Source organism: Callorhinus ursinus, unplaced genomic scaffold (assembly GCF_003265705.2).
Source record: "Callorhinus ursinus isolate GAN/ISIS: 27379988/994484 unplaced genomic scaffold, GSC_fseal_2.0 scaffold4, whole genome shotgun sequence".
NCBI classification, from domain to species: domain Eukaryota; kingdom Metazoa; phylum Chordata; class Mammalia; order Carnivora; family Otariidae; genus Callorhinus; species Callorhinus ursinus.
The window spans coordinates 93,860,704-93,885,817 of NW_027397066.1; positions in this window are offsets into that span (position 1 = coordinate 93,860,704).

A 25,114-nucleotide genomic window follows, 5' to 3' on the forward strand; every position below is an offset into this window, starting at 1 on the left:
ACTAGACAGTTTCTCAATGTTCCCATTTCCTTAGTTATAAAATGGAGGAGTTGAATGAGAAATTCTGTAAGAATCTTTCAATTCATAAATTATATGATTTGGCTTTTTCTAGAATACCACCTTCAGAGACTAAGATGTATGATAGCTGTAACCCTATTTTAATAAAGCCCTTATGGAACTTCATGTAACTAAAAGCCTTTGGACTAGGTCCAAGGTCATTAAAACTAAATTCTGTGATACAGTGGGCTCTATTCTGTAGAGACTTTAGTTTATAACATGTGTGCATTAAATAATTTATAATGAACCAAAAGCCTGAGGGAGATCTGACTATTTTTCGGTATGTTCTGTCCTACCATTCTGTCTTAGCCGGTAGAGTTGTCTGTAAAGGAAGTTACCTTGAAACTTCTTTTGATGGTTCCTACTAAAAGCTTCTTACTTCAGCTTATCGTTTAAGCCTTATAGCTGTTCTGAATTCTGTGTCAGGTCAATTCCGACATACTCTTGGCTTTGTAAATATCATATGTCTCAATCACCATTATTACTTCTTCAAAAGCATTTGCTTTGTGTTTTATTCCCTCCCTCTGATGGATTATGTCACAATAACAACAACTGACATCTCCCGGACACAGAGCATATGCCCAGCTCTATGCTCTGTGCATTGCGTGCATTATCTCATTTAATCTTCACGGGAACACTGCAAGGCAGCGCTATCATGATTTCCATTTTGTGAAAGAGCAAATTAAGGCTTTGGAAGGTTGAATCTCTTGCTCCAGGTCACACAAGTGGTAGAGTCAGGACCCCAACTACCAAGTTCATGCTTTTAATCACTCAGCTTTCTAGATGAGCACGAGGGAAAGGTTGACAATGAGGATGGCAAAAGCTTTTGAATTTAGACCTTCACTAACAGAGCAACTGCAAGGTTTTCAAGTGTACTTTATTTGAGCATTGTAGATGTTTTGTAGAACTTGGGGATTCTTTTTTATGGCAAATATTTTGTTTTCTATAGGTCTGTTTACTGTATTTTTCTCAGATGGAGCTTAAGTCTATTTTTATCAAAACTGACAATTCATCGGTGCTTTTAGAAAGTTTGGTAATTGTTTCTATTTAGAAATGGCTTATAAAACTTCCCTGGAGGATCTTTGCCTTTTGTGCTCTTGAAAAATAAATTATTTTGAGTTCCTCTGTCCTCAAAGAGCTATTATTACTAACTGAATCCTTAGCATCACAAATAGGCCAAAGGGTAAGAGGCTTTTATTGATACTGTTCATTAAAATATTCATAATGAAGAATTTAAGATGCATTCCCTGTTGAGTGTAATCAAGCTATTATTGTGTGTGCTTATCTTTACCTCCTTAGTTTTTTAAAGTAATTTTCCAAAGTATAAAAAGTGTTAGACTTTATAAGTGAAATGTGTACTTTTGCTTTGGAATAGGGTGGGAGATTGGGAGAGAGCATGTGATAGAAGCTTTTCTCCCCATAATATGCCCAGTCAATTGTTAAACCAATAATCGAGGCATGGTACAAGGGATTAGGCTAGGTATTGTGGTGGATACAGGGAAATAAAAGAATATATGGTCTCTGGAGCAATGGGATATCTACTTTAAAGGAATAAAAGGCAACTTACAAAGTCTCAAAAGAATGCTGACAACGCTAAATGCTTTAAAAAAAGAAGAATTTGTATGGGATTGTTATGCAAGATTTAACAGAAGAGATGAAAGTTGATCTTGTCCATGAAGGAAGAACAGGAGTTAGATGCAGGCAGTGATACACCGAACTAAAACCAGAGGCAGAACCATGACATCAAGAGACACTCAGGACAACGACTAAGACCCCCAGGCTCAAGGGGACAGTGTGCATAAGGACAAAGTTAGGGAAACAATAAGTGTAGCTTGTATTCTGGTAGTAAAGAAGTTTGAATGCTAATCCAAGAATCTTGGATCTTAGTCATCAAAGAGGCACTGAAAGTTTGAAAGTGTACAAATGATATGATGTTGTTGAAGGATAATTTTTTTTCTTAAGATTTTATTTGAAAGAGGGAGAGAGCACAGAGAGAGAAGCAGACTCCCTGCTGAGTGGAGAGCTCCATGCGGGGCTCAATCCCAGGACCTGAGATCATGGCCTGAGCCAAAGGCAGACACTTAACTGACTGAGCCACCGAGGCACCCCGTGTTCAGGATAATTTTTAAAGAAAGGTAAAATCATGATTCTCCAACAAGATAAAAGGTAAGCATGTATTAAGGATTTTATTTAATTCACAATAAGGGAATGAGGCAGTTATTCAAAAGAGAATCCAAAGAACAGACACACTTATTGATCAGGAATATTGAAATAAATGTGCAAATAGAGGCAAAACTGGTTTTTTGGAGGTGGGGGGACTGTCTCTCCACAGCACAGGATTTATTGGTATGTCTATAGGCAAAATTTATTTTGTATTTTCATTAGCTCTTTCTAAAGTTTAAAGTTGTAAAGATCAGAAAACCCAGAAGAGTGTATAGTGTTGTGCAGGTTGAATTGAAAGGAAGACCAGAGGTTCCTATATGAGCCGTTGGTAGTTCATAATGTGAATAGTATGGGAAGAAGGAGGAAGAAATACAAGATAGACAAGTAAACAAGTCGCCTGGATGTACTTGCATTATCAGTCATGAACTTACGAGGGAGAATGAGGAATCCATGATGAAAATGACATACCAATAAACTGTGGCTCTCCGAGAGAAGGCAGAATGAGGGTGAGGGTCAGTGAGAAGTCCTGCTCAGAAATCTGAGGGTAGGCACGCAATGTCTGTGGACAGGGAAAGAGAGGTGTACGATGAAAGAAAGATCATTCCAAGCAGAGAATTGGGGTGGGGGGGTATTGAATTCAAGAGAAAGAGGATATGAAATTTAATTTTAGGATTGTGTCTTTGCCTGGTATTATTTCTTTGTTAAAAATAATTTTTGTAATGGTTAGGAGTTTGGGCAATAAAACACCACCCAAGAGTTTATAAATGTCTCTGCCACTCATGAAGCAGTTGAACCCTGAGCAGTGTGCTCTCTCTGTGCTACAGTTTCTTCAATGGTAAAATGGGGATGACAGCTTTATAGCATTATTGTGCAGAATCAGTGAGTTGAATTGTAGAGCCCTGAGAACAATGCCTGGAACTCAGGTAAGCATTCACTGAGTATTCACTGTTATAATTATCACTAATTATATTAATAAGGCAATTCACTTTCCAGAGCATTTGAATACATTATGGCAATATTAGTCAGGTTCTCCAGAGAAACACAACCATGGATGTGTATATATAAAAATACTTGTTTTAAGGAATTGGCTCCTATGATCGTGAAGACTTGGTGAGTCCAAAATCTGATAAGGAAAGCTGGCAGGCTGGAGACCCAGGAAAAGCCAGTATGGCAGCTGAGTTCCAGTTCCTTCTTGTTGGAAGAGGCCAGTCTTTTGTTCTTGTCAGTATTTTAACTGATTGGATGAGACCCACCCATATTATGAGAGACAATCTACTCTACTCAAAGTCCACCCATTTAAATGCTAACTTCATTCAATAACACCATCACAGAAATAGGATAATGTTTGACCAACGCCTTAGTCCGTTCAGGCTGCTATAATAAAATACCATAGACCGGTGGCTGAAATAACAAAATTAATTTTTCATAGTTCTCTTGGTTGGGAAGTCCAAAATCAAGGTGCTGGCAACTTCAGTGTCTGGTGAAGGCCCTCTTCCTGGTTTGCAGATGGCTACTTTCTTGCTGTATCCTCTTAGTGTGGAGAGAGAGGAGGAGAGAGAGACAGAGCAAGAGAGAGAGAAAGAGAGCACATGCTAGTCTCTTCATCTTTTTATAAGGATACTAACCTCATCATGGGAGCTTAGGACCTGGATAAACCTAATTACTTCTCCCAAAGACCCCACCTTTAAGTACCATCACATTGGGAGTTAGGGTTTTAACATATGGGTTGGGCAGCGGTGGGGGGGTGGGGAGGTTGGGTGAGAAACAAACATTCAGTTGATAACAACCAAATATCTGAACACTGTGGCCTAGCTAAGTTAACACATAAAATTAACCATCACAATGGTTAATCACCTTAGCCTTTGCATCCCAGGGTTGCCTACTTGGTTCACTTATTTAGTGCCATAGAAAAGTGTACTTATCATTGCATGCCGTAAGTCAACCATTTCTTGACAGAGTATGTCTTTTAGAGTGTGCTTCTTTCATTCTTTTGTCTCATATCTTAAAGTGTTTTTTCTTCACCTCTTGCATATTTAACCAGCGGGACCAGATACTAAAGCGGAGGTCTAGACTTCTGGGGAGGTATTCAAAAGCATCCTCTTTAAAACACCTACATGCATATGGTCAATGCCCATTCCTAATTCATAACGAACCCACCCAGGAATAAATCAAATGAAGCTAATAGAAATTTATTCAGATTAGATTTTTAAGTTTTATAAAATCTTGTGTGAGATTTTTTTTTTTTAAGATTTTATTTATTTGACAGAGAGAGCGAGCGAGCGAGAGAACACAAGCAGGGGGAATGGGAGCGGGAGAAGCAGGTTTCCCACGGGGCAGGGAGGCTGATGTGGGGCTCGATCCCAGGACCCTGGGATCGTGACCTGAGCCGAAGGCAGACGCTTAATGACTGAGCCACCCAGGCGCCCCTCTTGTGTGAGATCTTACTGTGTGCTTCTTTCGATAAAGTTGGAAGAGCTCCAAACTGAGGTTTATACTGCATGTGATGTTAGCACTACTGCTGTTCTTCTGTGAGATCCTTTATTTTTTCTACCAGGCTTTTTCTTGAGAATAGGTGTTCTCATTCTATGGCTCAGCCCCTGCTATATACCCTTTGGAAATGCTGCAGGAGTGGACGTCCATCTGTTTATCTGTTAATCATCCGGAGTCCTTACTGAGTGGCTCATTCTTCATTCAGGGATCTCTGGAGTGTATCTCAGTCACAGCCAGTATGCTAGTTTTGTGAGTATTAGTTTTCAGTATTTATTTTACAATGAAGGTCTCAGGTAAGAAATTATTTTCTTGTCCAGGGTTAATAAAAAGTCTTATCAGAGAGTTTGTATTTCAGCTTAAGTCCAATAGTAGTTATTTTCTTCCTTATCACCTGGTTAGAAGTTCTTTTTCTGGGCATGTTGACTTGATACCAATTTTAGAGATCATTTTTCTTTTCAAAATATTTTAAAATGTGAAATTAAGACATGCTGACTATAGTAAAATAATGAAAAAATTACTAAGGAAAAGCTAACAATTTCCTTTCACCTCCCTGAGGAGAGCAAGGCCAACAACTCGATGGGGACCCTTTGACCTCTCTCCAAGGTTATAGAAACACACAAAGTTTAGTGTTATTTGTTTTTATACATGGCATTACATACATTTATCTGCACTTTGTATTTCCTTATTTAACAATGTACTATAGATAGCCTTCCAGGTCAACAGATGTATTTCTCATTTTTAAAATAGCTACTGTTTTAACCTGAGTTTCCCCCAAAAATGCCTGAGACAAGGGCTTGCCTGCAGACAGCTTATTCTGGAAAGTGAGCCCAAGGACCAGGAATGGAGGACCAGAAAGTATAAACAGGGGAAAAGGGAAAGTCAGCCAGTGGCTCCCTACGGAGCTGGCCAGAACTGTGGGAAACTAGGACCTCTGAGGAGCAGTGTCGAATACATCTCAGAATTTTCTGCTTAAAGGACAGGAGAGAAACCACTTATAGGTTCGTTCTCACTCTCTAATAGACAGGATAAGCCCTGTGTTCTTTTCAGTTGCAGGTTGGCATCTGTGTTGAAATGGTTATGAGTTCCTGCAAATGTTCCAAATGTTGATGGACCGAGACTCCAGGCACAAATCAAGAGATACGTGATGCATCTGAAGGAGGTTGCTGTCAATTACACTTATAAGCAGCTGGTTGCTACAGCAACAGCTGGAGTAAAATGTGGACTGAGAGGATGTGAGATGATACCTGGCAGATGTCTAAAACAACTGCATAATGTTCTGTAATGTGTACGTACCACATTTATTTAACTATACACAGTTGGAGGGATATTTGTGCTGTTTCCAGTTTTTGTTTTTTGCTACCACAACGTTGCACCAAACATCCTTACACATATATTCTTATTAGCTGATGCTTTTAGGGCTATTTAACATATTCCCCAAAGTGGAATTGCTGGCTTGAAACACTTTTCATCTGTTAACTCACTCAGTCCTCCCCCACAGCCTAGTTATTATTACTGTCCTCATTTTTCACATGGGAAATCAGGAGCACACAGGAGTCTAGGAAATGGAAGCAGTTAGAATTTTTTAATGGATCCTGAAAGATTAGATTCCAAAAATTTCTTGACTCTAAAAAGGAAAAGATTTTAATATGAAATCAACATGTTTTTATTTCTGTAACCTGCAAATCATGTCTCCTTGCAGCCATTAGAGCATCTGATCTCCAGGGAAGGGGTGCACGGGGGGCGCACTCCCAGAAAGAGGAGGTTCTGGTCTAGCAGAACTTTTTGTTCACACTGGCAGTTTACCTGGAAGGTCACGCCTGGGGTGGGGTGGGGAGAATGACTCTTAGTTGAGGGCTATAAAGCCGATAACTTGAGTTGTAACTTTTGCAGGGGAGAAGCCCTGGGCCCTGGCCCAAATAAGAGAAACCCTGTTTAAGAACCCAACTTACACACGAGAAGACAGCAGGGGACCCAGCTATCAGGCAGACACAGAAATGGGCATGGTATAGGGCATGTAATTAGAGCTAAGTTACAGAAATCTTAGATGACAAAGCATCTCAATTCGTTGAAGTAACTCTCAAACAAAATGTCTAGATTCTTGAAGGGAACTCAGGATCATGTTGTGTCCCCAGTATTAAGGAGATGCTCTTTTAAACACAAAGGAAGAAGTGCTTAGGTTCAGATGAAACTAATAACAAACGCGTCACAATCTGAAGGTCTGTTATGAGGCAGAGATGAGGAAGCTAAAGATTTTCCAGTAAATACGGTTGAATCTTGATTGTACTTGCTCTCTGGGCCAGTCATAATCTTAAAACAAAAGCCTCACCAAGGAGTAATGGGTGGTTCCTAAGTTCAATGAACTGAACTTCTAATGAGTATAACCAGTGTGTAAACACAACTAATTTGAACATGATCTGGCATGTTGTGTTAGCTTTCTATTGCTGTTATAACAAATGACTTCAAGTTTAATGGTGACACAATTTATTTTCTCACAATATCTGTAGGTCAGAAGTCCGTGCAAGCCCAGCTGGGTTCTTTGCTTAGGGCTTCAGAAGGCTAAAATTAAGGTTTTGCCTGGGCTGCATTTCTTACTAGAAACGCAGGAAGAATTTGCTTCCAAACTCAAGTTGTTGGATGAATCCACTTCGCTGTGGTTGTAGGACTGAGGTCTGTTTCTTTGCTGGCCGTCATCCAAGGGCCAGTTTTTGCTCCTTTAGCTGCCTGCCTTTTTTTTTCATGCTTTCTCTGCATTGCCCTCCAGCAATGAGGAGTCAAGTCCTTCTCAAGCTTTCCATCTTTGACCTGCACTTGGATATGTCAACTAAAATTTGTCACCCCCCCTCACCTGTTGTTTTTGTTTCTTGACCACTCCCAGCTTACCCACCTTATCCCCACTACCAACCCCCTAACACCATACCCAAGAGCAACTCATAGTCCAGTCCAATGTATTTATTGTATTGCAATAAATACATCCCAGAGTGCTGTTTCATTCTTATGCACTTTCCATGTGCCATTCCCTTTACTTGGCATACCCATCCAAGTTCAGACATCTCCCCATTCTGAAGCCCCTAATATAAGTGGTCACTCCCTATTCTGTGCTGCTTTGTACATGTACACACTCTTGTGGTTGCATACATTGCATTGCATTGTTAAATAGCTGTTAATACATCAGATTCTCCTAGAAGTACACTATGGGTTGCTTAGGAGTCCCTGCCTTTTCATCTTCGTATTCATCATACTTAGTAGAGTGTATGGCTGGTAGTAATAGATACTAAAAAAAAAAAAAAAATCATTGTTGAAATGATTTTGAGTTTATCTTACAGGCAACAGGGGGTCACCAAAGTCAGTTTTTAAGTCAATGAAAGACTATCAGTTAAGGGTTTCAGCAAAATAATTCTGGCACCGTGCTAGATGGATTGGAGGGAAATGAGAGACAGGTGGCAGAGAATCTATTTAGGAGGTTTCTTTATAATCAAAATGAGATATGATAAAAGTGTAGCAGTGACTGTGGAGATGGGAAAGAATGAATAAATTTGAAATTATGACAGGCAGGATTTCTGACTTATGGCGTGATTGGACAATGGAGATGGGGGAGAGAAGAGCACAGGACAATGCCTTGGTTTGGAGCTTGGCTGACCAGAAGAAATAAATGTTGAGTTAGGGAACTTAGAAGGAAGACTTTGTTCATAGGGGAAAAAAATACTAGGTTTGGTTTTGAATGTGTTGAGCTGGAGGTGCTCAGAGACATACCAGTAGAAATGTCTAGTAGGCTGTCAGATACAGAGGTCATATATATACATTGTATGTCTCAAAAACATTCTTCCAAATATGTATATTGATTTTAAAAATGTTTAAACAAATTGATTAAGCATTTATTATCTTTTATTTCTAAAATCAAAGGCTTTATCTCATTCTATACTCTCTAGGCATAGTACTCGGTACTATATGTTGAGAATCGAGAATAGAATTAAATTGACAAGGTGTTGACCCTCCGCGCCTCTCCTTCCTTCCCACCTCCTCAGTGAGGAGGGAACACAAACACACATCATGAATCACTGTGGAAACAATGGATACACAGAGGTCAAGAATGGAACTTGCTCAAGGTCCTATGGGAAGGAGTAGTGGAACTTAACTACAGTTCCTAACTCCTCGAATGTAAACGTTTATCTCAAGAGAGGATTCGACATAGAGTTTGACTTTCTCAAAAGATGCTGAAGAATCTCTTCTCTCTCAAGACCTAACAATAATGGATCCTTGAAAAGCTGTCTTTTTTTCTTAGATTCAAAATATTTAATAAAATATTTTTAAAATCCCAGCTGTAAAGTAAACCAGCTTTGCAGAGAAATTATATATTTTTCTATATATAGAAATATATGATATAATAAAAATATATTATATCACAATATAAAAGAAAAGAAACTGATAAAGAAACTAGGCTATAGGTAAGTCCAAGGCCATCTTAGAAAATGGCATGATTGTAAATAACGATTGAGTTCTATTTTTCTCTTTCTTCTGTTTTTCCTTGTTCATTATCCAAATCCATTAGGCAAAGTAGCACAGCAAATGAATGTATTTTGTTGAAGCTACAACATACACACAAAAAGGCAAAACATGGAAAATCACATTAATGAAACATAATTTGGGGAAATAGGGAAATATTAACTCCAAATATTGTGAACTGTAGATCTGAGAAGCATTTCAATGGATGTTCTTCCCATCATACTTCAGGATATGAAAGGCCTTTTAATAAAAATCCCAAGGAAAAGATTCCATTATCTCCTGAAGGGCTGTCTTAATGATATTGTTTCCAGAGAGTACTATGCTCTTGAAAACCTGTGAAACTAATCCTTCAGTTTATCTGGATTCTTATGATTCTAGACAAGACATTTAAGGCCACTAGACCTCTGTGACCTCTAATGTGATAGAAGAGGCTAAGTGGCACACGTGTCCCTGAACAGGAAGGGAAAGAGAACCCATGAGGAATAGTGCATGAAGCAATCATTTCCCTGAGGAGTGTGATTGCACCATGCAGGTTTTGTGCCTGGTTAGTGTCTCTAAACATGGATTTAATTGTACTGTGATAGCATGTTCATACTCACCAAGGATATAAGAACAAGTAACAGCTTTCTCACCAAGAAAGCATCTTATTTACCTAGTGCTTGCTGGCTGCATAGAAACCGCAGACAATAAATCTCTCTTGAACATTTATGAGATTTCTTTTTAAAATGCAGGAAATGTAGCCCTCCTACAGATTGCAAGCAATTCTAGCAATTCTAAACTCTTTCCTAGGAGGTTTCTCCTTAAACTCTTTGTGCCAAAATGCAATTTATTTTGAGTATTCTTGAGTTTCTTAGGACTTTAATAAGTTTAATGAATGTTTGGCTGTCATTTTTACATCAAAGCTGTCTATTATAAATAGCCACAAGCTTTAGAGGCTAGTTCTCCATTACGGTCAACCAGAGCAGCTCCCTCCCTGGCTGGCAGGTGGGCATTAGGCATTTTTAAATTGCTTGATTCTGAATGTCATATGGTACAACAGTAAGAAGTACGTAATCTACTATGCTGTGTGGTAGATATCCAGAAATAGAAATAAGTTCATCAAAGTACTGGCACCTGCTTGTCCTCCCTCATTCTGATCTCCTCAGGGAGGAGGAGCACAAATGCCTATCAAGGACCACTGTGGACAAAATAGACAGAGTAGAACCAAAGACGGTTAGATGTAAATGCAGATGGTGGCTTGGGTGCACTATAAGATGTTGTGTCACTCAGATGATGGGAGTTGGAGACTAAAGCTTTAATGGGAGAAGTGAAGGAAGTACATGTGGGAGTCCGGGAGGCTGTCTTTCTCCCTTTGTTATACTACTGATGAGGGCTGAGTGTACTTCCGCCCCCCCAGCTTTATTGAGGCATAATTGACAAAAATTGTGTACATTTATGGTGTACAATGTGATGTATTGTTTATGTATACATTGTGAAATGACTACCGTAATCAAATTAACTAGCATATTATCACCTCACATAGTTGTCATTTTCTTGTGCTGAGAACATTTAAGATCTACTCTCTGAGCAAATTTAAGTATACAGTACAATATTAATTATTGTCTCCATGATATACTTTAGATTCCCAGAACATTTTTATCCTGCATAACTAAAAGTTTGTATTCTTTGACCAACATTTCCCCCACGGCTCAGCCCCTGGCAATCACTATTCTATTCTCTACTTCTATGAGTTTTACTCTTTTGAATTTCTCACATAAGTGAGATTATGAAGTATTTGTATTTCTGTTCCTGGCTTATTTTGTTTAGCATATGCCCTCAAGTTTCATCCATTCATCCATATTGTTGCATATGACAAAATTTCCTTCTCTTTTAAGACTCAATGATATTCCATTATATATATGTATCTATCTATCTATCTATCTATATATAGATATATATAAAGCTATTTTCTTTATCCATTCATTCATTCATTCATTCATGGAGACTCAGGTTGATTCTATATCTTGGTCATTGTGAGTAGTGCTGTAATGAACATGGGAGTGCAAATATCTCTTCAAGATACTGATTTTATTTCCTTTGGCCATATTCCCAGAAGTGGGGTTGCTGGATCATACGGTAGTTCTATTTTTAATTTTTTGAGGAACCTCCATACTGTTTTCATAATGGCTGTACCAATTTACATTCCCACCGGCAGAGTACAAGAAGAGTTCCTGAGCTGGGTGTATTTTATGCAAGCAGGAAATCTTGGTTTTAGTGAGAGGAATGCCAGGGTGAGCCATATGGGAAGAGAAGCAGGATCAAACTTCCAGGTTTAGTTTGGCTCCACGCTTGAAGGAAGTGTGACAAGGGAGAGGCCAGGTGGTCCTTGAGGCTCCAGTACTATCTGACTTGGTTTCCTAGGTAGGAGAGAAGATACGTATTTGAGTCAAAAGCCTTTGCTGTGAATGAGGAGCGTACACTGGTCTGAGCCATTTCTGAAACCCAAGGATAGGTACCCATTCAGCTGAGGAGGGAGATGTCCTAGCATTTGACAGAATGACCTCTTGAAACAGCAATACCTGTAAAATTCTCAGCACAAACCACAAACTGCAAAATGGAAAAACAGAGTTGGTTTCAGAAAAAGAGAATTATGTACTAAGCCATAGATAGCATCCTGATTTAGATATTCTTGTTAAAAAAAATAAAAAGAAAATGATTAGTTTGTCATGTGGTATTAGAGAAAATCTCCCTATTCGGTTCTAGGATTCTTTAAGACAATTTGGTTTCCACCTGGCTGCCCAAAGAGAATTGCTTGGCTGCTATAGCAACTGTAGTCCCTGAATGTATGGCAGTTGACAAAAACACTCTTTATATGCTGATTTTTATGCTTAGCAACGTAGGCTGGGCTGGTGGGCTGGATAAAATAACAAGTTGGATGATAAAATTGCTGTACAACAGTGTTGTCACACTCCTTTCTTTATCTCACAACTCACCTCTTCCCAGTCATCCCCAAATCCCGTCAGCTCCACTTTCTGCGCCCCCACTCCCCCGCCCCCATCTAGCCAGCTGGATTCTTGCAGTGGCCTCCGAATTGCGCTATTTCCACTCGTACATTTCTTCCTTCTACTCTCTAAACAGCTGTCAGAGTGGTCCTCTTAAAATATGTCCGATTACTGTCTTCCTTTGATTTAAACCCTCCAGTGGTGTATTAATCAGCTCTCGCTTCAATCAGCCTGCCGAACAAACCACTCTGACTCTCAGTAGTTTACAACAGTAAGCATTCGTTTTACTTGCCCGCGGGTCAGCTGGGGTGACTCTGCTTCGGGCTTTGGGATGGGTTCTGGTGTGCTTCATGAATCTCTTTCTGGGATCCTTGCTGACGGGGCAGTGACAGCCTAGGCCTACTCCTCAAATGGTAATCAGGGGAGCTCCAGAAGCCAAGACAACCCATGTGAGCACACGTAGGCCTCTGTCTGTGTCACATTAGTGAACATTCCATTGACCAAAGCAAGGCATATGTGTCAATGGTGTAAGGAAATACACGTTACACACGTGGGAGGGGACTGCAAAGGACTATAGCCAAGGATGTGTGTAAATATATCATCCTATTACGAGCAAGTGAAAAAAATGGGACCAATAATCAAAGCTCCCCAGAATGGCTTCTGAGGGCACTTGGGGGGAAAAACAGTTCTACAGCCCTTACCACAGTTTACAAGGGCCTGTGCAATCTGGCCTTTAGGAAGTAATTTTTTACCCTTTTTCTCCTTTCCCTCTGTTGCAAATACTTTGGTTCTTTTTCTTTTCATTGAACCCTCCACACACGTTCTTGGTCCTGGACTTTTCCATTCATTATTCCCGCCGCCTGAAATTCTCCCCACACTTCTGCACGGCTCACTCTTCTTCATCTCATTCTGGCCTCTGTTGAAATGTCATTTCCTAAAAGAAGCCTTCCCAGGCCCCATGTTTTGCCTAACAGGACTTGCCACACTCCTTCTTCCCAACCTGCTCAATTTTTTCTTTATCCTTTTTCTTTTTTATAGCACTGGCACTGCCTGTCATGTGTTCTAAACTTCTTTATTTATTTGGTTTTTCTCTGTCTTTTCCATGAGAAAGTAAGGTCTTTGAAGGCAGAACACTGATGCTCCCAACACAGAGAGGGGGCTCAAAATACAATTGTTGCTCCCCTCCTTCTCTATTGCTCCGCACAACCTTCAAAGTCCTGGGAATACACTGGCACGTGGCCTTGTAAAGACAAAACACTCACAGGCCAAGGGCAATGTTTTTTTGTTTTTGTTTTTTTCCTCTATGATGTCTTACAAGCTCCTTCCACCGATAGAAAATATTGATCTCAGAGTCATTTTTTCTTGTTTTTTTTCCCTTCCAAGTAGTTCGTATCAGGTTTTTGAAATTGAAGAAGGTCCAAGGATTTTGTTATGAGCTCCTATCAATCATTGCTTGAGTTCAATGCACTTTGGATTGTTTGTGTGTGTGTATCAGGGATGGGCAAACTGTTAATATTGGCTGCCAAGTTTCCAACTTCTGCTTTTTTGTTTTAATTATTTTTGAGGTGTGGAAGTTTCCTGTCACAAATAAGGCATGTCTATATTTGAATGTACAATGGCTCTTATTCTCTAGCTCTGGGGGTTTGAATAATCTAGCACTTGAGAGAGGTATTGAAGAAAGCACTTTCAGAAACAGGATCTCTTTAAAAAGAGGTACAGAGAGAGGACTGGAAATGGCAGAAGGCCCGTTTTTACTGGGAAGGTCGGATGGTAGTGTGCACACCATGGGCAGATAATCCTTCACATATGTATGCCAAACCTGTAATACCTTGTGCCTACTCTGTGGGCCAGACCTGGCCAAATATCATTTGTGAGGAGGGTTGTATGTATGGTAGAAGGGATGGAGTCATTTCCACAAGAGAGAGCTCCTTATCAGTGTAATTTGAGATGATGTGCAGAAGAAGAACTGTGATTTGGAGCATAGAGAACGGAGCCAAAAGTCTGGAAGTGGGACGGCAGCCAATCAGTGTGTCAGGCAGAACACAAGGGAACCAGGGAGCAGGTGAAGGTTCAGCACAGAAGACCAAGGAAAAATCGCAAAGTACGAGGGGGCAGTTCTGAAAGTCATCTATAAATGACTCATGTGTGCCTCATATTTCTTTTAGGTACAGCCTGTAAGTGAGCTGGAGCAGGTATATCAGATATGTGTGCTCAGTATTTTTACAGAGATTATAGTTCAATTTGTTTGTTTGTTTGTTTTCAGGATTTTATTTTTAAGTTATCTGTACACCCAACATGGGGCTTGAACTCAAAACACCAAGATCAAGAGTCACATTCTCTACCTGCTAAGCTGCCCAGGTGTCCTTCAATTTATTTGTTTTTAATTGCTACTATTGTTTAGATAAAAAGGCGTAATTCAAGTTAGATAGGTGTGTAGAGGTTCTCGTATTTGAAGGAATCTGAGTTGCAAAAAAAAAAAAAAAATTCTCTTCTACCTCAAGTCATTTGATGTGTGAATATTTAGTCCTAATAAGAAGCAAGAGTGATGCCCGTTCCTCCAATTAAAGGTAAAAACAAAAGGCTATGAAATTCGATAATTGGGTCTGTTTTGAAGCCCAAATCTCTTCTGTCAGAACTCTAATGATGTGTTTAGACCCTAATTGAGGTGACATTTAATGGAATATACATTTATAAATTTTTAAAGTACACGGTTTAAGTAAAACATTTTTGTATATAACCAATAAATATTACAACGTCTTTAAATTTTAATTTATCATCACCATTATTGTGTCTTTATTTGTGGCTTTAGCTCAATACGCTGAGATAAAGTACAAACTTTGAAAAAGAATACATGATTATATTGGCAACATTAAAGATAACGGTAAGCAAACAGGCCTTATTCATGTAATTGTTTTGGGCATCAAATAGTTTTAAATAAACAGTGGTTAAAACTGTATTTCATGAATTCACACTCATTTACTAAGTTTTTTTTTCTTTGTGGAAAATCACATGGCCTAGGGGAAAATCTTCTATTTGAGACTCTGATAAGGCACATTTTCTAGGATTATCTTGGGTTCATAAAATCACTGTTTCTGCTCTGCCTGAGAGGATTTTATTTCCATCAGCTTCCTTTTCTACATTTTCCCTCTTTCCAAATTAGTTTTAGGCCATGGATACTTGCCTATCAATTGTCTTGAATAATATAAGTACTTCTTTGTTTATTCATGTGAACTCTTTATCATGGTGTCTGGCCAAAACAGGTATTCTCTAACATTGGTGTTCACCCTATCCCCAGACTAACACATTTCCTTGTCATTTTCCATTGCTCCCTCATTCAACAAATATTTACTGAGTGCCAGGCAGGCTCATAAAAAGTTGTATGATCATGAACTACCTCAGTGGGCTGCATTCTTGCCGTGTGCAGGGTCAAAGCCGAGACTATGATCAAGTTACATGGTCCAATTCTAACAGAACTGTATCTTTTGCTTTTAGTCAGTCTTCTATGGTTTTGTAAGCAAAAACTCCTACTAATTTCCCAAACTCTATACCAAAATATAAAATTATCACTCATTATTTATTTATAGTATTTTTTTATTATATAACATTATTAATTTATACACCAGTGTCATTGTATGAGTTATCTATTGCTTTGTACCAAACTACCCTCAAACCCTAACAGCTTAAAAGAACAAATGTTTATTATCTCATAAAGATTCTGAAAGTTTAGAGACAAGAAATGACTTAGCTAGGTGATTGTGGCTCAGGGTTTCCTTGGAGATTACAGTAAAAATGTCAGCCAGGGCTGCGGCCATCCGAAGGTTTGACTGGGCCAGCGGGTCTGCCTCCAAGATGGCTCAGGCACGTGACTTCTGGCCGGAGGCCCAGGTCCTTGCCACGTAGGCCTCTCCGTAGGTTGCTTACGTGTATCTAGCTTCTCCCAGAATTAGCAACTCAAAAGAGCAAGAAGAACTTACTTTCTGCCAACTGAAGAGCAATACTCTGTCCTCTTAAATAAAACAATCTATTAATAATATTTTTTATAAAGAGAGCAAGGGGCAAGCAGGCAACGCCTTTTAGGACTTATTCCCAGTCACTTGCGCCATCGTCTGTTCGTAGTGAGTCATTAAGCCCAGCCCACACCCAAAAGGGAGGAGAATGAGGCTCCACTCTTTGAAGGGAGAATCTAAGATTCTGTGCACATATTTTAAAACTACTGAAATCACAGCGTCTTCAAGGCGTTCTGAGCCAGTTCCTTACTTTCCTAAATGAGGAAACTGAGTCCCAGAAACGTGATGACACTAGTAGCTCTTACCACCCTCACCCTTCTATCCTATATGGAGTTGAAGCCTTTCCCTTTTGACCCTCTGTGGTTGAGTCTTCTGGCTTCTGGCTTTTATTGAGGTTCCTTCTGTCCCTTTCACTGCTTTCCATCTTATATATAGTCAACTAAGTAATAATACACATTTATCTGTAAGTTCTTCATGAACAAAGAACATTTGTTACTCATATTTTTATCCCAAATGCCTGGCCTAGAGCCTGACACATAGTGGGAACTCAAGTATATATTTATTTGAGCTACACTGGTTAATATTTGCTCATGTCTCACAGACATGCCTTTCAAGTTGGTGTGCTATTGTTTAAAGTCTCAGAATAAAAATAGCCAGAGGATATCTCTTAATTCCGTTTTACAGCTTCTAAGTAAAGGATGTGTACATTTGTTCATGAAGATATTGAGGCAAGTAGCAATAGTTGGAAAAACATGCTTTTTGACTGCTTTTATTCTGCTAAAGGAATCGTGTGGCAGGAGGTAAAAAAGGCAGATTTACGAAAGGAAATGAGAATAGTTAATGTGTTCATTAATGGCTATAGAATTTAAATTGGTAACATTAAATAGAATCTGATTGTCTAAAAAATGGAATCAGCTACTCCTTAGAGGTCAAGGTTTACTAACAGCTAGTGTAGGTAACAGTACAAATTTTATTCAAAAGATGAATGTGAATGAATGAATGTGAAGGGAAGACATTCCATTTTATTCTCTATGCTGTCTACCAGAGTGGAACAAAATCCCAGAAATACAATATCAGTGTGGAAATAAGTCTACATGCAAGAGCTAAGTCTCCTTCTTAGCTACTATCTGGTTCTAATTATTCTGTTGCTCTCAGGGAGCACAGCCCATCTCCAAACCAGGTCTCTGTGTCTACTAGGCAATACAGTCTCCAGAAAAGGTTCAGGGATTAGCAGCAAACGGGGACTGGAATCCCACTGTAGCTCTACCTCACACTGTTCTCTTTAGTGAGGTAGTTTTTCATTGCTATGAGCTACTCACGAATGTATTCATTTATCCACTATTTGTCAAGCACTGTGTACAAGATTCACATTATACTGAGGACCTTAACCGGTTAAAAGCAATAAATAAGACATTTTTTATGGTACTAGAGGTATGATAATAATATTTACTTGCTTAGTGCTTTCCAATGGACAAGGTAATTTATGCATCTAACCTTCATTAGTCGACATTGCCAGGGTAGATAGTATCCCCATTTTAGAGATGAGGTAAGTAAGACTTAGAGCATTTAAAGGATGGGTCCTAGATGGCAGGCTAGCAAGTGTCAAGCCTAAGCTCAAATTCAGGTAGTCTAACCATATGTTAGAACACATTTTCTGTCCACAGGACGCAGCACCTAGCAATAGCTGGTGCTCAAAAATGTCCATTGATTTGAAAACAAGGACACGATTACTAAAGTTCAAGGACATTTATAGCCCTGAGTGAATGTTACAAAATAATGTTTCTCTGGATCCCAACTGTGGAATGTGAGATCAGTTACATCTCCAGATAATTTATCAGGCCTCAGGAAAGGAACAGGGACAAAGTGTCTGTGGGCCAACAGTGTTCTTACAGGTCTTTGTTTTGTTTTGAGCACTTTAAAAAAATGCATTTAGTAGAGTTAAAAATGTAGTTAGTCCCCTTATCACTTATCATCTTTTATTGCTACTTTCTCTTCCTTTTATTCATCATCTTATTTTGCCTACTTTCCTTGATTATTTTTGGTCTTAGTACCAAAAGGAAAGAGGAAATTAATGTTAAAAGAAATAAGAGGATGTAAGATGTAAAATTTCTTCAGATGCTTCTTACCTCAGTGGCCATGGTGCCTCCTTCGTGTAGGGAAATCAGGTCTGTGGGAAGCCCCGCTCTTGGGTATATTTGATTGGATGAGCTATTCACATGACAGACACATGAGAAAGTAATAGTGTTAAATGTAACACATATATTTGCATTACACAAAGTTTAAAATTATAATTTCTCTAGTTTTAGTTTTAGGTTTTTAAAATGTTGTTTTCCCTAGAGAGATGGAAATGGCATCTTGAGGGGAAATTACTTCACAGAAGCTATGTAATTTAATTGGATTTATTTCTAATAACGTGTGACATGAAAAGGTTAATTTGAAATGTTGAGAAACAATGAATTCCTTGGATGATTCACCAAAAATTAGCTTTACTTTACAAATTACTGTGCCGTACTGTCTTTCTTGCCTGAGGGTCAGCTGGTACTGAAGCTCAGGCTGTTGGGTATAAAATAATGAGAAGAAACAACATCACATAAAAAAGAACAAAATTTCACATTCAAATGCCTGTTATAACATAAACTAAACTGCTATTTTACATATTTTTTCATTATTTTCTGGTTTTAGCATATACCCTAAGTTTCAGAGCATTTTCAAAATCCAGTGCCCTGAAACTTATATACTTTAGTTAGTAATCTGATAAAAACCAGAATAATTAGATTTAACATACTAAGAACACCTTTAACTTGCTTTTTTCATAGTAGTGAATTCCCTTTTGATTTAACTTTTTGGATTATTCCTAAATGTGGTTTTGAAATACTTCCTTTAGTACCTTTAGCTGTATGTTTTGGAGCCGATAAAATAAACTGAGACATGCTTAATACCACTGGTCAGAATTCAGATATGTTTTAGTAGTGTTCCAATAAAGTAAAATAAAATAACTACCTTTAATGTTAGACAATTCATTAGTTATTGACCCAATAATAAGTCATCTCATAATCAAAATAGTTTCAAAGCCAAAACTTCAATATCATTCATTAATTCATTCATCTGTCAAATGTTAATTAAATATCCCTTGGTTATTTACAAAAGTACACAACCAATCTTATGCTGATTATCAGTATAAAACTCTACTAATAGCTACAGTGAGTATTAGCAGTATCAGATAGGAGACTGTAGATACATAATATTATATACATATATCGTATAGATTACGTAGTACCAGACAGGTTAGTGCTTTCTGTATTTAAGAATTTCCTTCAGAATGTTCACAAATTCAAGCAAATTTCTTTAATAAAATACATCCTTTCACAACTATCTAAAAGAGTGGTGAATGTGAGCTCTTGACCCCTGTGAAGCACAAAGGGAAAATAGTTACTGGTTGCAGAGAGACTCTGATCTTAACTGGAAAAGCCAAGATGGAGGATTGCTTAGGGCAATCACACATATTATGAGTTAGGTCCAGTTACCTGACAGAATGGGAACACAGGCTTCAACTCTACCATCTGTGTAACCATGGGCAGCTCTGTAAACATATAGAAAGGGGGCCAGCAACTGTCATAACACTGTAATAATTATATTTAATACCGTTTTTTAGTTACAGAAGGGTGACTGAAGACAATCTCAACATTTACTGAGTGATAGAAAAAGATGGAAACCAGAAACTTTGAAATAATGCATAAGAAAAAGATAAAACAGCAATGTACTCAGAAATACTTTCAATATTGACCTTGTAAAACCACAATATGGTTTACATTCTTTTCAAAACCCTGGCGTCTCTGAAAGGCAGTTCTGTAGCCATTGGAATCACTTCCTGTGCAGGTATGCTCATAAGGTAGCCTCAGCTGATGGAGTCTCTGGCTCTGTTCACTTTGGGATGTTTTAAAATTTCATTGGTTTGGGTGAACTTTGTCATCTTTTAGCAACTACTTCTCTCCTGTTCACATTTGCCTAGATTAAATGAGGCTATAGACTTTAAAAATAGGTGCTTTTTTCTTATCTGGTTTGGATTCACTGTGTAAAGTGAAAAATAATTTCAGCATGCATTATATAAGCATTTGGCTATCAATGTGTGAAGCAAAGGTTTCATATTTTATTTATAATTTGTGATGAAAGGCCTGATTCAAAATACAAATATAGCCACAAAGACACTGTTCAAAAATGCTATCTGATTTTTTGTGACATTTTGTTTCTCTAAAATAGGGCTGGTGTCATTCAGGAAATCTTCTTTTTCTTTTTAATACTGCAGCCTAGGGGAAAATCTATTTAGTTTAATGGTAAACTTTAGTTATTATTTATACTCTTTTGGACTGTCTATGCTCCCTCTGGTGGATAATATTACATAAGAAAATTTCCCATTTATTTCCCCTTTATTCTCCTCTAGGCCCTGTATATCCAACACAGTAGTACTGTACCCCACTGATCTAAAACTCTGCCCCTGAGTGATACATTCTATCATGTTCCTTACTCTATCAGCATAGAATTTCCACACTGTAATTTTTGAAAGCTAAACAAATGTAACCCAATTAACTGTGTGTTAATTGTCCATGTTAATGGCAATAACAAAGAGATTTTATGCTCATGAGACAATTTACATGTCACAAGCATGCTAGAATCTTTCCTTATGAATACATAGGATATATTTGTTCCACTGCAAGGAATAAAAATACACTTAATTTGTTTGTATCATCTCATTATTTTTGAGTATGCAAAGAGCACTTTGTAAATTATACAGCGTTTAGCCATTAGTACTAGCCAAGGAGGAATGACCTGGTTTTTCTGTTTAACACATTTTTAATGTTAAATAAAGCAAACTTTTAAAAAAACAAACTATTGGATTTGAGCCCTTCAGTTACCCAGAGTATACTTGTTCAGAATGCCACAATTTCATAAGTAAATGTCACTATTTTTAGAAAACAGTGTTTTATTCCTGCTTCCCCTTTACCAACCTTGCAAAAGATTCTTCAAAAAAAGACCTCCAATATAATCCTGCTTTTGGCTTGAATAGAATGAGCAACGATAACAAGCACAAATCTAAGAACTATTATTCATAGACTAAAACTTCTTCGTTATAAAACTAATCTACAGCAGTAATTTTCGTGGGATTTTCAAAGCCCAGTTCATTTAAGCCCTCTCCTGACCCAAACACACACACACACCTGATTTGAAAACCAGTGATATAGACGAGGGAATCCATTTTTTTCCTCTCCCCAGATTACTTTATATACAAACTGATAACTAGAGTTGTCATACATATTGTATACATATTGAAAACCAGACAAGTATACATATGAAATCTACTATACATAATATGCTTTGTTGTATAAAGACTTTTTTTTTAAAGATTTTATTTATTTATTTGAGAGAGAGAGAGAATGAGAGATAGAAAGCACGAGAGAGAAGAGGGTCAGAGGGAGAAGCAGACTCCCTGCTGAGCAGGGAGCCCGATGCGGGACTCGATCCAGGGACTCCAGGATCATGACCTGAGCCGAAGGCAGTCGCTTAACCAACTGAGCCACCCAGGCGCCCTGTATGAAGATTTTTAATGATAAATGAAAAACATTTTAGTTCCAACAGAAAAACTGGAAAGGATGCAGACAATTCAGACCTGAAAATATACAAATGGCCAATAAATATGCTTTATAAAATTTCAAACTCACTAATAATAAAAAATGCAAGTAAAAATAAGTTGCCATGAGTTTTTAAAATGCTGAAATACCCAATGGTGCTGAAGATATGCTTAGACTGTTTTATACATTGCTGGTCAAAGTCTAAATGTAAATAACATTTCTTGGAAAATAGTTGCTAGGAAAAGAAATTTATATTTATTCAAATACATTTATCTCTGCATGATTTGATGGGGAAAAAATATTAACAGCCTAAATATCCAATTATAAGGGAATGTGTATATCACTTTTTTGCATCTATATAATGGAATATTATACCATTAGTAAAAAATTAGCTTTTAGAAAAGAGCATTTATTATTATTTTCTGATACAGAAGTAACAATGTTATTATGGAAAATCAGAAAATACTGAAAAAATAACAAAAAGATTACCTATAGCCCAACTACACACAGAAAATTTTGTGTGTGATTTTTTTTCTATCTTTAGTTAAGATTAAACTGTATTTACTACATATTTAATTTTTTTAGAGGGGGAGGGCAGAGGGAGAGAGAGAAAATCTTTTTTTTAATTTTTTTTTAAAGATTTTATTTATTTATTTGACAGAGAGGGAGAGTGAGCACAAGCAGGGGCAGGGGCAGGGGCAGGGGCAGTGGCAGGCAGAGGGTGAAGCAGGCTCCTTGCTGAGCAGGGAGCATGATGCGGAGTTGATCCCAGGACCCTGGGATCATGACCTGAGCGGAAGGCAGATGCTTAACTGACTGAGCCACCCAGGCACCCGATGGGAGAGAGAATCTTAAGCAGGCTCCCCACCCAGCTCAGAGCCCAACTTGGGGCTTGATCTCAAGACCTGAGATCATGACCTGAACTGAAACCAAGAGTTGGATGCTTAACTGACTGAGCCACCCAGGCACCCCTTTTGCTTTTTAGAGCGGGAGAGAGAGAGGGAAAGGGGGGAGCTCTATATTTAATTTTTAATCAATCTTTTTTTAAAAAAATTATTTTATCTTAGGTGATTATGTGTATATGTGTGTGTTGCAGAGAAAGCAAGAGTGAGAGAGAGAATAAGAAAACTAGAAGGGGGGTGGGTGCATTGGGAGAGAGAGTGAGAGAGAGAATGGGAATTCCTTGGAAAAAAAAAGATTTTAATTAAGGCAGACTCATTGTTAATTGAATACCCTTTGATCTACTACAGTTTTTTTTTTAAGTTTGTTTATTTAAGTAATCTCTACACCCAATGTGGGGCTTGAACTCACAACCCTGAAATCAAGAGTCACATGCTCTTCCAACTGAGCCAGCCAGGCACCCCCTACTACAATTTTCTTTTAAACGGTAACTGGAATAGGAGTATCTACATGTGGTGGATTATTGCAAAGATGGCCACCAACAAGTCCTTCCGTTCCTCTATATATATGCCCCTCCTTCCATCAAGAGGCGAAAGTCTTCTAGCCTTAAATCTGGACTAGTCCTATGATTTGCTTTGGCCAGTAGACTGTGTGAAAGTGATGTTGGTTGACTTTTGGGCCTAGGTCTCAATAAACTTTGCAGCTTCTCTTTTTTCATGCTCTTGGAAGCCAGCCATCATGTAAAGAATTCCAACTGTCTAACTAGAAAAAGTTTATGGGGAGAGAGAGAAGGATCCTGGAGGAATTATAAAGAGGAGAGGCCAGATCTGTCCCCAGTGATTCTAGCCACCCCAGCTGACTGCCAAATTTCTAGGTGAAGCCATCTTGGATCCTCCAACCCCAGTGGAGTTGCCCCAGCTAATGTCACTCAGAGCAGGGACTAACTCTCCCTAGTAAAACCCATCCATTTGGCAGCTGTCTGCCATTTTGTTGATGTTCTAGCCTTTATGTTTTGGGATGATTTGTTAAGCAGTAGTAAGTTAACTGAAATACAGCATGAACCAGATATGGCTAATGGTGAGCTGGGCTTCTGAGGCACAACACCTCTGGGCATGTCCCTCTTTCTTTTTCTCTTTTCTGAAACATGGCAGCTACAGACGTGGCACCACTCTATGATGGTGAGGTGACAGTAGGAGGATGAACTTCTATGTACTAAGAACAGCATGGGGAAATATGGAAAGGGTTAGATTGCTGAAAGCATCCTTGAACTACCACCCTGCCTCACCTCTGCCTACCCCCCAGAATTCTTGTAGGTAGATAAGCACTTACATGTTTTATTTATTTATTTTTAAAGATTTTATTTATTTATTTGAGAGAGAGAAAGCATGAGAGGAGGGAGGGTCAGAGAGAGAAGCAGACTCCCCGCTGAGCAGGGAGCCTGATGTGAGACTCGATCCCGGGACTCCAGGATCATGACCTGAGCCGAAGGCAGTCGCTTAACCAACTGAGCCACCCAGGCGCCCAGCACTTACATGTTTTAAATGCTAAGCTTGTCTATTAGGTTTGCTGTCCCTTCCAGCTGGATGTAATTTAAACTGACTCAGCAGGCTTTTAAATTTTTGGTAAAATTTCAAGACACAAAAAAATTACTCATGATATAATTGTATGTGGCAGAATCAGGTTCCAAACATGATTGTCCTAACAATAAGAGAAATATCTATATCTGCCCATCCATCTATCTACCTATCATCTGTCTACTTACCCACCTGCCTATCTATCCATCTGTCTCTCTCTTTGTCCATATCTATCCATCCATTATTTATTGCAAATGAATAAATGAATAAAAACCGGAATGTAATGCATCAAATGCCACTTTCAACTTTTATAATTAGTGGTTCATTCCCTTAATCACTTAATCCAACTCACTGAGTGTTGTTTTCTCCAGCCATAAAATAGAGCTAAGCAGTGTATCTATTTTGCAGCATTGTTCAGAGGTAGAGAAAATGTGTGTAAGATGCTTAGATTTGTGTTTATACTAAGTAAGTGCTAAAAAAATGTTAGCTAGAATGGTTTCTATTAAATTTTCATTTTTATTTCTATACTTTTTGCTTCTCTAATATTCTACAATAAGAATAGTTACTTTTATAATCAGAGAAGAAAACAAGGAAAGGTTTGAAGAAAAATCTCTGGCTGGTACTTACACAGTATTAAGCTCCAAAACAAATATAAAGTTCTATGGAACAGAGGTTGAATTTCCAAGTTTTGTGGCTTAGAAATTGGATCTGTTAGAATCATTTCACCCACTACCTGAAATATTTACAAGTATTATTTAAGTATTTTGTTTAATATTAAATGGCAAAATTGAATCTTTATGGCAAAGTGAATCTTTCTT